A 12,201-nucleotide genomic window follows, 5' to 3' on the forward strand; every position below is an offset into this window, starting at 1 on the left:
ACGGCCCGGGGGGCGGTGCCGGCTCTGTCCCCTTAGCGACAGGCCCAGCCCCCTGGCAACGGCCCGGGGGGCGGTGCCGGCTCTCTCCCCTTAGCGACAGGCCCCGCCCCCTGGCAACGGCCCGGGGGGCGGTGCCGGCTCTCTCCCCTTAGCGACAGGCCCCGCCCCCTGGCAACGGCCCGGGGGGCGGTGCCGGCTCTCTCCCCTTAGCGACAGGCCCCACCCCCTGGCAACGGCCCGGGGGGCGGTGCCGGCTCTCTCCCATTTAGCGACAGGCCCAGCCCCCTGGCAACGGCCCGGGGGGCGGTGCCGGCTCTCTCCCCTTAGCGACAGGCCCCGCCCCCTGGCAACGGCCCGGGGGGCGGTGCCGGCTCTCTCCCCTTAGCGACAGGCCCCACCCCCTGGCAACGGCCCGGGGGGCGGTGCCGGCTCTGTCCCCTTAGCGACAGGCCCCGCCCCCTGGCAACGGCCCGGGGGGCGGTGCCGGCTCTCTCCCCTTAGCGACAGGCCCCGCCCCCTGGCAACGGCCCGGGGGGCGGTGCCGGCTCTGTCCCCTTAGCGACAGGCCCCGCCCCCTGGCAACGGCCCGGGGGGCGGTGCCGGCTCTCCCCTTAGCGACAGGCCCCGCCCCCTGGCAACGGCCCGGGGGGCGGTGCCGGCTCTCTCCCCTTAGCGACAGGCCCCGCCCCCTGGCAACGGCCCCGGGGGGCGGTGCCGGCTCTCTCCCCTTAGCGACAGGCCCCGCCCCCTGGCAACGGCCCGGGGGGCGGTGCCGGCTCTCTCCCCTTAGCGACAGGCCCCGCCCCCTGGCAACGGCCCGGGGGGCGGTGCCGGCTCTATCCCCTTAGCGACAGGCCCCGCCCCCTGGCAACAGCCCGGGGGGCGGTGCCGGCTCTCTCCCCTTAGCGACAGGCCCCGCCCCCGGCAACGGCCCGGGGGGCGGTGCCGGCTCTCTCCCCTTAGCGACAGGCCCCGCCCCCTGGCAACGGCCCGGGGGGCGGTGCCGGCTCTGTCCCCTTAGCGACAGGCCCCGCCCCCTGGCAACGGCCCGGGGGGCGGTGCCGGCTCTGTCCCCTTAGCGACAGGCCCTGCCCCCTGGCAACGGCCCGGGGGGCGGTGCCGGCTCTCTCCCCTTAGCGACAGGCCCCGCCCCCTGGCAACGGCCCGGGGGGCGGTGCCGGCTCTGTCCCCTTAGCGACAGGCCCCGCCCCCTGGCAACGGCCCGGGGGGCGGTGCCGGCTCTCTCCCCTTAGCGACAGGCCCCGCCCCCTGGCAACGGCCCGGGGGGCGGTGCCGGCTCTCTCCCCTTAGCGACAGCCCCCACCCCCTGGCAACGGCCCGGGGGGCGGTGCCGGCTCTATCCCCTTAGCGACAGGCCCAGCCCCCTGGCAACGGCCCGGGGGTCGGTGCCGGCTCTCTCCCCTTAGCGACAGGCCCAGCCCCCTGGCAACGGCCCGGGGGGCGGTGCCGGCTCTCTCCCCTTAGCGACAGGCCCCGCCCCCTGGCAACAGCCCGGGGGGCGGTGCCGGCTCTCTCCCCTTAGCGACAGGCCCCGCCCCCGGCAACGGCCCGGGGGGCGGTGCCGGCTCTCTCCCCTTAGCGACAGGCCCCGCCCCCTGGCAACGGCCCGGGGGGCGGTGCCGGCTCTGTCCCCTTAGCGACAGGCCCAGCCCCCTGGCAACGGCCCGGGGGGCGGTGCCGGCTCTCTCCCCTTAGCGACAGGCCCCGCCCCCTGGCAACGGCCCGGGGGGCGGTGCCGGCTCTCTCCCCTTAGCGACAGGCCCCGCCCCCTGGCAACGGCCCGGGGGGCGGTGCCGGCTCTCTCCCCTTAGCGACAGGCCCCACCCCCTGGCAACGGCCCGGGGGGCGGTGCCGGCTCTCTCCCATTTAGCGACAGGCCCAGCCCCCTGGCAACGGCCCGGGGGGCGGTGCCGGCTCTCTCCCCTTAGCGACAGGCCCCGCCCCCTGGCAACGGCCCGGGGGGCGGTGCCGGCTCTCTCCCCTTAGCGACAGGCCCCACCCCCTGGCAACGGCCCGGGGGGCGGTGCCGGCTCTGTCCCCTTAGCGACAGGCCCCGCCCCCTGGCAACGGCCCGGGGGGCGGTGCCGGCTCTGTCCCCTTAGCGACAGGCCCCGCCCCCTGGCAACGGCCCGGGGGGCGGTGCCGGCTCTCTCCCCTTAGCGACAGGCCCCGCCCCCTGGCAACGGCCCGGGGGGCGGTGCCGGCTCTCTCCCCTTAGCGACAGGCCCCGCCCCCTGGCAACGGCCCGGGGGGCAGTGCCGGCTCTCTCCCCTTAGCGACAGGCCCCGCCCCCTGGCAACGGCCCGGGGGCGGTGCCGGCTCTCTCCCCTTAGCGACAGGCCCCGCCCCCTGGCAACGGCCCGGGGGGCGGTGCCGGCTCTCTCCCCTTAGCGACAGGCCCCGCCCCCTGGCAACGGCCCGGGGGGCGGTGCCGGCTCTCTCCCCTTAGCGACAGGCCCAGCCCCCTGGCAACGGCCCGGGGGGCGGTGCCGGCTCTCTCCCCTTAGCGACAGGCCCCGCCCCCTGGCAACGGCCCGGGGGGCGGTGCCGGCTCTCTCCCCTTAGCGACAGGCCCCGCCCCCTGGCAACGGCCCGGGGGGCGGTGCCGGCTCTCTCCCCTTAGCGACAGGCCCCGCCCCCTGGCAACGGCCCGGGGGGCGGTGCCGGCTCTCTCCCCTTAGCGACAGGCCCCACCTCCTGGCAACGGCCCGGGGGGCGGTGCCGGCTCTATCCCCTTAGCGACAGGCCCCGCCCCCTGGCAACGGCCCGGGGGGCGGTGCCGGCTCTCTCCCCTTAGCGACAGGCCCCACCCCCTGGCAACGGCCCGGGGGGCGGTGCCGGCTCTCTCCCCTCAGCGACAGGCCCCGCCCCCTGGCAACGGCCCGGGGGGCGGTGCCGGCTCTCTCCCCTCAGCGACAGGCCCCGCCCCCTGGCAACGGCCCGGGGGGCGGTGCCGGCTCTCTCCCCTCAGCGACAGGCCCCGCCCCCTGGCAACGGCCCGGGGGGCGGTGCCGGCTCTCTCCCCTCAGCGACAGGCCCAGCCCCCTGGCAACGGCCCGGGGGGCGGTGCCGGCTCTCTCCCCTTAGCGACAGGCCCCGCCCCCTGGCAACGGCCCGGGGGGCGGTGCCGGCTCTCTCCCCTTAGCGACAGGCCCCGCCCCCTGGCAACGGCCCGGGGGGCGGTGCCGGCTCTGTCCCCTTAGCGACAGGCCCCGCCCCCTGGCAACGGCCCGGGGGGCGGTGCCGGCTCTGTCCCCTTAGCGACAGGCCCCGCCCCCTGGCAACGGCCCGGGGGGCGGTGCCGGCTCTGTCCCCTTAGCGACAGGCCCCGCCCCCTGGCAACGGCCCGGGGGGCGGTGCCGGCTCTCCCCTTAGCGACAGGCCCCGCCCCCTGGCAACGGCCCGGGGGGCGGTGCCGGCTCTCTCCCCTTAGCGACAGGCCCCGCCCCCTGGCAACGGCCCCGGGGGGCGGTGCCGGCTCTATCCCCTTAGCGACAGGCCCAGCCCCCTGGCAACGGCCCGGGGGGCGGTGCCGGCTCTCTCCCCTTAGCGACAGGCCCCGCCCCCTGGCAACGGCCCGGGGGGCGGTGCCGGCTCTCTCCCCTTAGCGACAGGCCCCGCCCCCTGGCAACGGCCCGGGGGGCGGTGCCGGCTCTGTCCCCTTAGCGACAGGCCCTGCCCCCTGGCAACGGCCCGGGGGGCGGTGCCGGCTCTCTCCCCTTAGCGACAGGCCCCGCCCCCTGGCAACGGCCCGGGGGGCGGTGCCGGCTCTGTCCCCTTAGCAACAGGCCCCGCCCCCTGGCAACGGCCCGGGGGGCGGTGCCGGCTCTCCCCTTAGCGACAGGCCCCGCCCCCTGGCAACGGCCCGGGGGGCGGTGCCGGCTCTCTCCCCTTAGCGACAGGCCCCGCCCCCTGGCAACGGCCCCGGGGGGCGGTGCCGGCTCTCTCCCCTTAGCGACAGGCCCCGCCCCCTGGCAACGGCCCGGGGGGCGGTGCCGGCTCTCTCCCCTTAGCGACAGGCCCCGCCCCCTGGCAACGGCCCGGGGGGCGGTGCCGGCTCTCTCCCCTTAGCGACAGGCCCCGCCCCCTGGCAACGGCCCGGGGGGCGGTGCCGGCTCTCTCCCCTTAGCGACAGGCCCCGCCCCCTGGCAACGGCCCGGGGGGCGGTGCCGGCTCTATCCCCTTAGCGACAGGCCCAGCCCCCTGGCAACGGCCCGGGGGGCGGTGCCGGCTCTCTCCCCTTAGCGACAGGCCCCGCCCCCTGGCAACGGCCCGGGGGGCGGTGCCGGCTCTCTCCCCTTAGCGACAGGCCCCGCCCCCTGGCAACGGCCCGGGGGGCGGTGCCGGCTCTATCCCCTTAGCGACAGGCCCCGCCTCCTGGCAACGGCCCGGGGGGCGGTGCCGGCTCTCTCCCCTTAGCGACAGGCCCCGCCCCCTGGCAACGGCCCGGGGGGCGGTGCCGGTTCTCTCCCCTTAGCGACAGGCCCCACCCCCTGGCAACGGCCCGGGGGGCGGTGCCGGCTCTCTCCCCTTAGCGACAGGCCCCGCCCCCTGGCAACGGCCCGGGGGGCGGTGCCGGCTCTCTCCCCTTAGCGACAGGCCCCGCCCCCTGGAAACGGCCCGGGGGGCGGTGCCGGCTCTCTCCCCTTAGCGACAGGCCCCGCCCCCTGGAAACGGCCCGGGGGGCGGTGCCGGCTCTATCCCCTTAGCGACAGGTCCCGCCCCCTGGCAACGGCCCGGGGGGCGGTGCCGGCTCTCTCCCCTTAGCGACAGGCCCCGCCCCCTGGAAACGGCCCGGGGGGCGGTGCCGGCTCTCTCCCCTTAGCGACAGGCCCCGCCCCCTGGCAACGGCCCGGGGGGCGGTGCCGGCTCTCTCCCCTTAGCGACAGGCCCCGCCCCCTGGCAACGGCCCGGGGGGCGGTGCCGGCTCTCTCCCCTTAGCGACAGGCCCCGCCCCCCGGCAACGGCCCGGGGGGCGGTGCCGGCTCTCTCCCCTTAGCGACAGGCCCCGCCCCCTGGCAACGGCCCGGGGGGCGGTGCCGGCTCTCTCCCCTTAGCGACAGGCCCCACCCCCTGGCAACGGCCCGGGGGGCGGTGCCGGCTCTCTCCCCTTAGCGACAGGCCCCGCCCCCTGGCAACGGCCCGGGGGGCGGTGCCGGCTCTCTCCCCTTAGCGACAGGCCCCGCCCCCTGGCAATGGCCCGGGGGGCGGTGCCGGCTCTCTCCCCTTAGCGACAGGCCCCGCCCCCTGGCAACGGCCCGGGGGGCGGTGCCGGCTCTCTCCCCTTAGCGACAGGCCCCGCCCCCTGGCAACGGCCCGGGGGGCGGTGCCGGCTCTCTCCCCTTAGCGACAGGCCCCGCCCCCTGGCAACGGCCCGGGGGGCGGTGCCGGCTCTCTCCCCTTAGCGACAGGCCCCGCCCCCTGGCAACGGCCCGGGGGGCGGTGCCGGCTCTCTCCCCTTAGCGACAGGCCCCGCCCCCTGGCAACGGCCCGGGGGGCGGTGCCGGCTCTCTCCCCTTAGCGACAGGCCCCGCCCCCTGGCAACGGCCCGGGGGGCGGTGCCGGCTCTATCCCCTTAGCGACAGGCCCCGCCTCCTGGCAACGGCCCGGGGGGCGGTGCCGGCTCTCTCCCCTTAGCGACAGGCCCCGCCCCCTGGCAACGGCCCGGGGGGCGGTGCCGGTTCTCTCCCCTTAGCGACAGGCCCCACCCCCTGGCAACGGCCCGGGGGGCGGTGCCGGCTCTCTCCCCTTAGCGACAGGCCCCGCCCCCTGGCAACGGCCCGGGGGGCGGTGCCGGCTCTCTCCCCTTAGCGACAGGCCCCGCCCCCTGGAAACGGCCCGGGGGGCGGTGCCGGCTCTCTCCCCTTAGCGACAGGCCCCGCCCCCTGGCAACGGCCCGGGGGGCGGTGCCGGCTCTCTCCCCTTAGCGACAGGCCCCGCCCCCTGGCAACGGCCCGGGGGGCGGTGCCGGCTCTCTCCCCTTAGCGACAGGCCCAGCCCCCTGGCAACGGCCCGGGGGGCGGTGCCGGCTCTCTCCCCTTAGCGACAGGCCCCGCCCCCTGGCAACGGCCCGGGGGGCGGTGCCGGCTCTCTCCCCTTAGCGACAGGCCCCGCCCCCTGGCAACGGCCCGGGGGGCGGTGCCGGCTCTCTCCCCTTAGCGACAGGCCCCGCCCCCTGGCAACGGCCCGGGGGGCGGTGCCGGCTCTCTCCCATTTAGCGACAGGCCCAGCCCCCTGGCAACGGCCCGGGGGGCGGTGCCGGCTCTCTCCCCTTAGCGACAGGCCCCGCCCCCTGGCAACGGCCCGGGGGGCGGTGCCGGCTCTCTCCCCTTAGCGACAGGCCCCGCCCCCTGGCAACGGCCCGGGGGGCGGTGCCGGCTCTCTCCCCTTAGCGACAGGCCCCGCCCCCTGGCAACGGCCCGGGGGGCGGTGCCGGCTCTCTCCCCTTAGCGACAGGCCCCGCCCCCTGGCAACGGCCCGGGGGGCGGTGCCGGCTCTCTCCCCTTAGCGACAGGCCCCGCCCCCTGGCAACGGCCCGGGGGGCGGTGCCGGCTCTCTCCCCTTAGCGACAGGCCCCGCCCCCTGGCAACGGCCCGGGGGGCGGTGCCGGCTCTCTCCCCTTAGCGACAGGCCCCGCCCCCTGGCAACGGCCCGGGGGGCGGTGCCGGCTCTCTCCCCTTAGCGACAGGCCCCGCCCCCTGGCAACGGCCCGGGGGGCGGTGCCGGCTCTCTCCCCTTAGCGACAGGCCCCGCCCCCTGGCAACGGCCCGGGGGGCGGTGCCGGCTCTCTCCCCTTAGCGACAGGCCCCGCCCCCCGGCAACGGCCCGGGGGGCGGTGCCGGCTCTCTCCCCTTAGCGACAGGCCCCGCCCCCTGGCAACGGCCCGGGGGGCGGTGCCGGCTCTCTCCCCTTAGCGACAGGCCCCACCCCCTGGCAACGGCCCGGGGGGCGGTGCCGGCTCTCTCCCCTTAGCGACAGGCCCCGCCCCCTGGCAACGGCCCGGGGGGCGGTGCCGGCTCTCTCCCCTTAGCGACAGGCCCCGCCCCCTGGCAACGGCCCGGGGGGCGGTGCCGGCTCTCTCCCCTTAGCGACAGGCCCAGCCCCCTGGCAACGGCCCGGGGGGCGGTGCCGGCTCTCTCCCCTTAGCGACAGGCCCCGCCCCCTGGCAACGGCCCGGGGGGCGGTGCCGGCTCTCTCCCCTTAGCGACAGGCCCCGCCCCCTGGCAACGGCCCGGGGGGCGGTGCCGGCTCTCTCCCCGTAGCGACAGGCCCCGCCCCCCGGCAACGGCCCGAGCCTGTGTTTGCTCCGCTCGGGGGGGGGCTCGGTTTGGGTGTTTTCTCTCCCCCCCCCCCTCCCGCGCCGGGAGCTCCAGGCGGCTCCCGTACGGCTCCCGGGGCCTTCCCCCCTCGGGGGGCTCGGCCCGCCCCTTTCGCGGGGCGCTGTGGGAAGGGCGGGGGCGGGGCCCGGGGGTCGAAGAGCCCCAGCCGGGGCTCGGGCAGCTCTCGCTGCCCCCGGGCTCCTCTGGCGCCGGGGCTCCCGTGTTCCCTCGGGCGGTCGCAGCTCTGGGGCTGTCTCAGCCCCCCGGGCAGGCGTGCTCTGGCGTTTAGAGAAGCGGAGGCGTTGCCTGAGGTAAGGCTTCCAGAGCTTGGCGCTCTTTGGCAGCAGCTGTACTAGAAAGGTCCCTTGTGGCCTGCTTTGCTTTTTTCCTCCCGGGATGCTGTTTTGGGCGCTGAGGGGGCGGTGAGGCGGTTTAGTGGTATGGTGTTCTGTTTGGGGTTTGGTTTTTGCTTTGCTGGTTTTCTTCCCCCTTGTGAGATCATTTTATTCGTTTATCATTTCACATTATCATTTACCCCGCGCCGTTTCCGTCCCCTCTGGGCAGCAGCGGATCCGCCGCTCGAGGGCGAGGAGCTGGGCCGACAACGGGCCGCTGCAGACTCTGGTCAGGGTACGAGGCTGCTCCCTGGGGAGCCGGCGCAGGGGGCGCGGAGGTACGCGCGGGCACTTGTCGGTGCCCCTGACCGGTGAAGGGGAGGTTAAATTGTTAGAGTGCAAATAAACACATATTATTTAGGGAGGAGTCGTGACTCAATTTAATCGCAGCTATTACTGAACAAACCAGGCAGTCATTATTCCTAATCTGTAATTAAAAAAAATAAAGGCAGTCCTTTTTTATGCCATAAATAGAGTTGCGAGTCATTAATAGCTCAATCTAAATGCAGCCGTTATTAAATCAACTGCAGGCATTAATGACTCCTGATCAGAAACAAAATAAGGAAATTTTAGAATCTAGAATGAAAATCGACCCGGAAAGCTAAATTGGGAGCGGGTAGTACTGAAATTGTAACAGGGCTGTTAGAAAGTTCGGAGGCAGCGACAGCTCCTGCTTCCAACCCAAGCAGTAAACGAAGCTTTGGGTTCTTAAATGAAGAGAAATAAAGGTGAGCTGTTAAACAGTGGCTGGGGTCAAGCGTAGCTATTAAGAAAATTTGCAGGTACGGGTGATTCCTGACCAGAACTAACAATTCCAGAAGATTTAGATTTAAAAACTACAGAGCTAATGGAGTGCCACAACCGCCCGGATGTAACCGCAGCCGCTTTGGGGGAATGCCCCAGCCCCCCCCGCCACCGCTATTAATTACTGCCAAGGGGAGCGAGAGTGAAAGTAGAAGCGGTGCAGGTGAAATGCGAGCAGTACGCTTTTCCTAAGTCATCCCTTCGTGTCAGGAGAGGAAAGCAAATGGAAAGAAGATGTTTGCAGGGGGTCTGTGCTGGGTTACCTGCGCGTCTCTTCCGTGCATCCTTGAGGAGACATTTAGCTCCTGTTGGGCGCTCGCAGGTGGGGACAGGGCGAGCTGGAGGCAGGATCGGTGCCGGCACTGGTAAAGGGACGGGCGACGAGCTGAGAGAAGAGGGGGCAAGGGCTGAAAAAGGGTCTCCAGTTCTGCAGGGAAGGCAGCGGGATGTGACTCGGCAACCGCTCTGACGAGTGCAGGGTCATTCGCTGCGATGAAGTCGGGGTCTGTGGCTGGCCCGGAGAGGCAGCAGAAATCCCAAACTCTTTGCGGGGGTACCGGCCAGATTAGGGCAAGACCTGAACAGTAAAACCATTTAGGGGAAGCAGAGCTGGGCTGCACCGCGTGGCCAACCTCCCTCTTCTCCGTGAGTCCCAAAGGGGCAGCTCCAAGAATGTGCTGAGAATTAATGTCTTGCGCTAAAAATGAGACGCAAGTAGCACCCGCCCGTGAATTTTATTTTCTCTCTCGCTCTGCGGCTCCTGCCTGCTTGTCTCTCCTCAGTGTGCACCTGCACCTGTGCTCGGATGGGGCAGCTGAGGGAAGGTGCTGCCATCTCCCCGGCCCCGGCGGACCGCCCCTCAGCTGTGTCCTCTGTCAGGGAGCGTCGTCATCTCTCCTGCCCCCCAGAGCGGGTCCTGTAGTGGCAGACGCGCGGGCTTTTCCCTGCACGCGCATACGGGAAGGGAAGGGAAGGGAAGGGAAGGGAAGGGAAGGGAAGCACAGTGAGAGCTGGGCTTGTCAAAGCGTAATGGGGGTGGTGGGAAGCGTAGCTAGAACCGGAGAGCTACAGCGCAAAAGCGAAGCGGACGGGACACAAAAGTAAAATGGTGCACAGGAATGCTGAGGAGAGAACTCCCGCAGCACGCAGGAAATCAGTGTCAGAATCTATTTTCTTCTGACTGCCGAATTAAAAATAATGGCACGCTTTGCAACGCCAAGCTCGCTCTAATCGTCTGAACTGTTTCTTTCCAGCCCCCCACCGCCCCCAGCACACCGTTCAGCCTCCTCAGCCTGAAATGCCTTGTTTTTCTTCTTTTTTTTTTTTTTAATGACAGGGCAACTTCTGTTCCCGAGGTGGTGCCTACAGTACAGCTATCTCTTCGAAGGCAGTTTGGTTTAGGTCAGAGAATGTTTAGCCTGGACTGAATCAGCCTCTGTTTCTGTTTCTGGAAATCGTCGGTCCTGTGCATCAAGCCCGGAAAAAAGGAAATATGAACCAAAGGACCTGGGGCCTGCAGGGCTAGGAAAATATTTGAGAAGAGGTTCAGTGGGGAAATGACTGTTTGTCTGTGGGGCGTCCAGGCAAGCAACCCAGCTGCTAGAAAGCGGCGCTGTCCCCAGGGTGGCCTCGGCGGTCCCGTCGGAGTCGGGGGAACAAGGACAAGGCAGGGTGAAGCATCTGGCCTGCCGTGTGGACCGTGACTGTACAAAGCACGTGTGATGCACTGCAAGTTTACCTGTTTAAACTGTGAGTTAAAGAAGGTGTGCAGTTGCTTTGTAAACAGCCGACGCTCTAAAGCTACACCCATCTAATTGCTAGCTGTATTAAATCTATCGTATTGCTGTTTCTGCATTAAAAAAGAAAAAAGAAAAAAACCAACACACCTATGTAAGCACGTCTAAGTACAATGGAAAACCACTGTTTAACGCGTGGCATGTGCGGGTGGTTTTTTTGGGGCGGGGGGGTGGGGTGTATGACAAAAACCTGCGAGAGACACACGCACACACGCACATGTCATGTTTAGCGCTCACCTAAACCCAAAAAAGAAAATCCACTCTTTATTTTGCAGCATTAGCATTAGCTTCCAGCGCACAGCCTGAGCGCGCACCTCTGCTCTCACCGTCTGCTCCCTCTTCAACCGTGCGTGGCTGTCGTCAGCTTGCACAGGCTTTGCTCGTGCAAGTTTCCGTGACGGCTTACGAGAAGGCAGGCAAACAGACCCAGCAAGACGCGTAGTGCCTTCCTCTATGGGCTCCGTCCAGCCTTTGTTAAAATGAGCAGAAAAGACATCTGCTGCGGCCTTTGCCCTGACTGACTCTTACAGAGAGCATCTGACTTGACCCGCAGCAAAGCCATGCCCCAGGCAGCAGCACGTATTGGCGCGGACCGCGGTTTCACCCACCTGCTTTACTGCGCCGGTCCTTTCCCACGGCCGATGCCGCAGATGTGGCGCGGCCCACCCCCAAACCTCTTTACGAGGGTTCCCTGGGCTCTGCAAGTCGCCTGCTGGACGTGTTGCTGATTCAGGCACGGGCAAAGTCAGCTTCTTCGCTGGCCTCGGGCCAGGGCAGCCCCGTACCTGAGGGAAACTGAGAATATCTCCAGCGAGATCTCACCGGGAGGCTGGGACCTCGTCAGTAGGGGAGAAGGCCAAGCGACTGACACTGAAAGGGAGCTCTTTGCTAGGCTGTAGATCGTAAAGTTAAAAAAGAAAACAAACCTGCCTTTTTTAAAATGCCCCCCTTTGAGTCTGCCACGTTTGATACAGATTTTTTAAATTGCAGGGTCTATCTCCTACAGGCCTCATGCAAAGGGAAGCGAGTACCTCTGGCTCTCAGGACAAGGGGGTCCCTCAGGAGCCCAGGTGCTCACGCCAGCCGGCATCTGGCACAGCACAGGGCAGGAGCTTTGGCAGTAGTACGTGAGCTGAGAATGAGAGTCCGGCAGCGCCGCACGCTTCTCCTGTGAGCCGCCGAGGCTCGCGCGCTGTGCCTTCCGCAAATAAAAGGCCAGAAGAGTCAGCATTTCTGCTAGTTCCAGCCTCATCCGCACCCTCGTCGGTGTAGCTGTAAGCAAGCGTCCCGTAGCGACTGGGAGCGTGGCAGCTGGGCTTCCTGCGCTGCCTTAGGTTGTGCCATTGGAGAGACCCTTCTCCGAGCCCCGTGAGCCCCGGGGTGGGTGGGCTGCGGTGCCGTTCAACGCTGAATAGGCACGAAGGCCTGTAAACAAAATGTATTTATATCGCACCCGTACCCGGCAGCCAACCGCCGCTTTATTTACGTATCCTGCACCTCCTGCCGACGCTTTTAAACTTAGCCGATATTGCCGCAGTTTTCACTGACGGGGCAGGGGACTGCCACGCTGCAGGGGCAGTGTCTGGGTGTCTCTCACGGACACAGACGTCCTCAGCTGGGTAGGGACAGGGTGAGAGCTGGAACAACTCTGCTGACATGTACGGGCCGTCCCAGGGCAAGGCTCCTGGGTCTGGGGGCTGAAAGGCGAGCCGCGCTGGGTGGTTGGTGTGGGAGCTGTGGAGCAAGTAGGGGGGAAAAAAAGCAACAGGAAAAAACCATCCAAATGTTTCACAGCAGGTAGAAAGCTTGGCAGAAAGCAAACTGAATGCTGTAAAGACAAAAGCCGAAAGCCGGCTATGGACTGGA

The 12,201-nt window shown here is 69.4% G+C and overlaps 1 long non-coding RNA gene across 2 annotated transcripts; it reads left to right on the forward strand.

Moving 5' to 3' along the window:
* The first annotated feature begins 7,886 nt into the window (after positions 1-7,886).
* LOC135310926 (uncharacterized) lies at positions 7,887-10,467 on the forward strand. Of its 2 annotated transcripts, none has more exons than XR_010370864.1 (2): positions 7,887-8,013; positions 9,876-10,467. It is a non-coding gene; the product is annotated as an uncharacterized LOC135310926 (long non-coding RNA). The 2 variants fall into 2 exon arrangements; XR_010370865.1 differs by having other exon boundaries at positions 7,887-7,970.
* The last annotated feature ends 1,734 nt before the right edge of the window (positions 10,468-12,201 follow it).

This window comes from Phalacrocorax carbo, unplaced genomic scaffold (genome assembly GCF_963921805.1).
Source record: "Phalacrocorax carbo unplaced genomic scaffold, bPhaCar2.1 SCAFFOLD_91, whole genome shotgun sequence".
NCBI classification, from domain to species: Eukaryota; Metazoa; Chordata; class Aves; order Suliformes; family Phalacrocoracidae; genus Phalacrocorax; species Phalacrocorax carbo.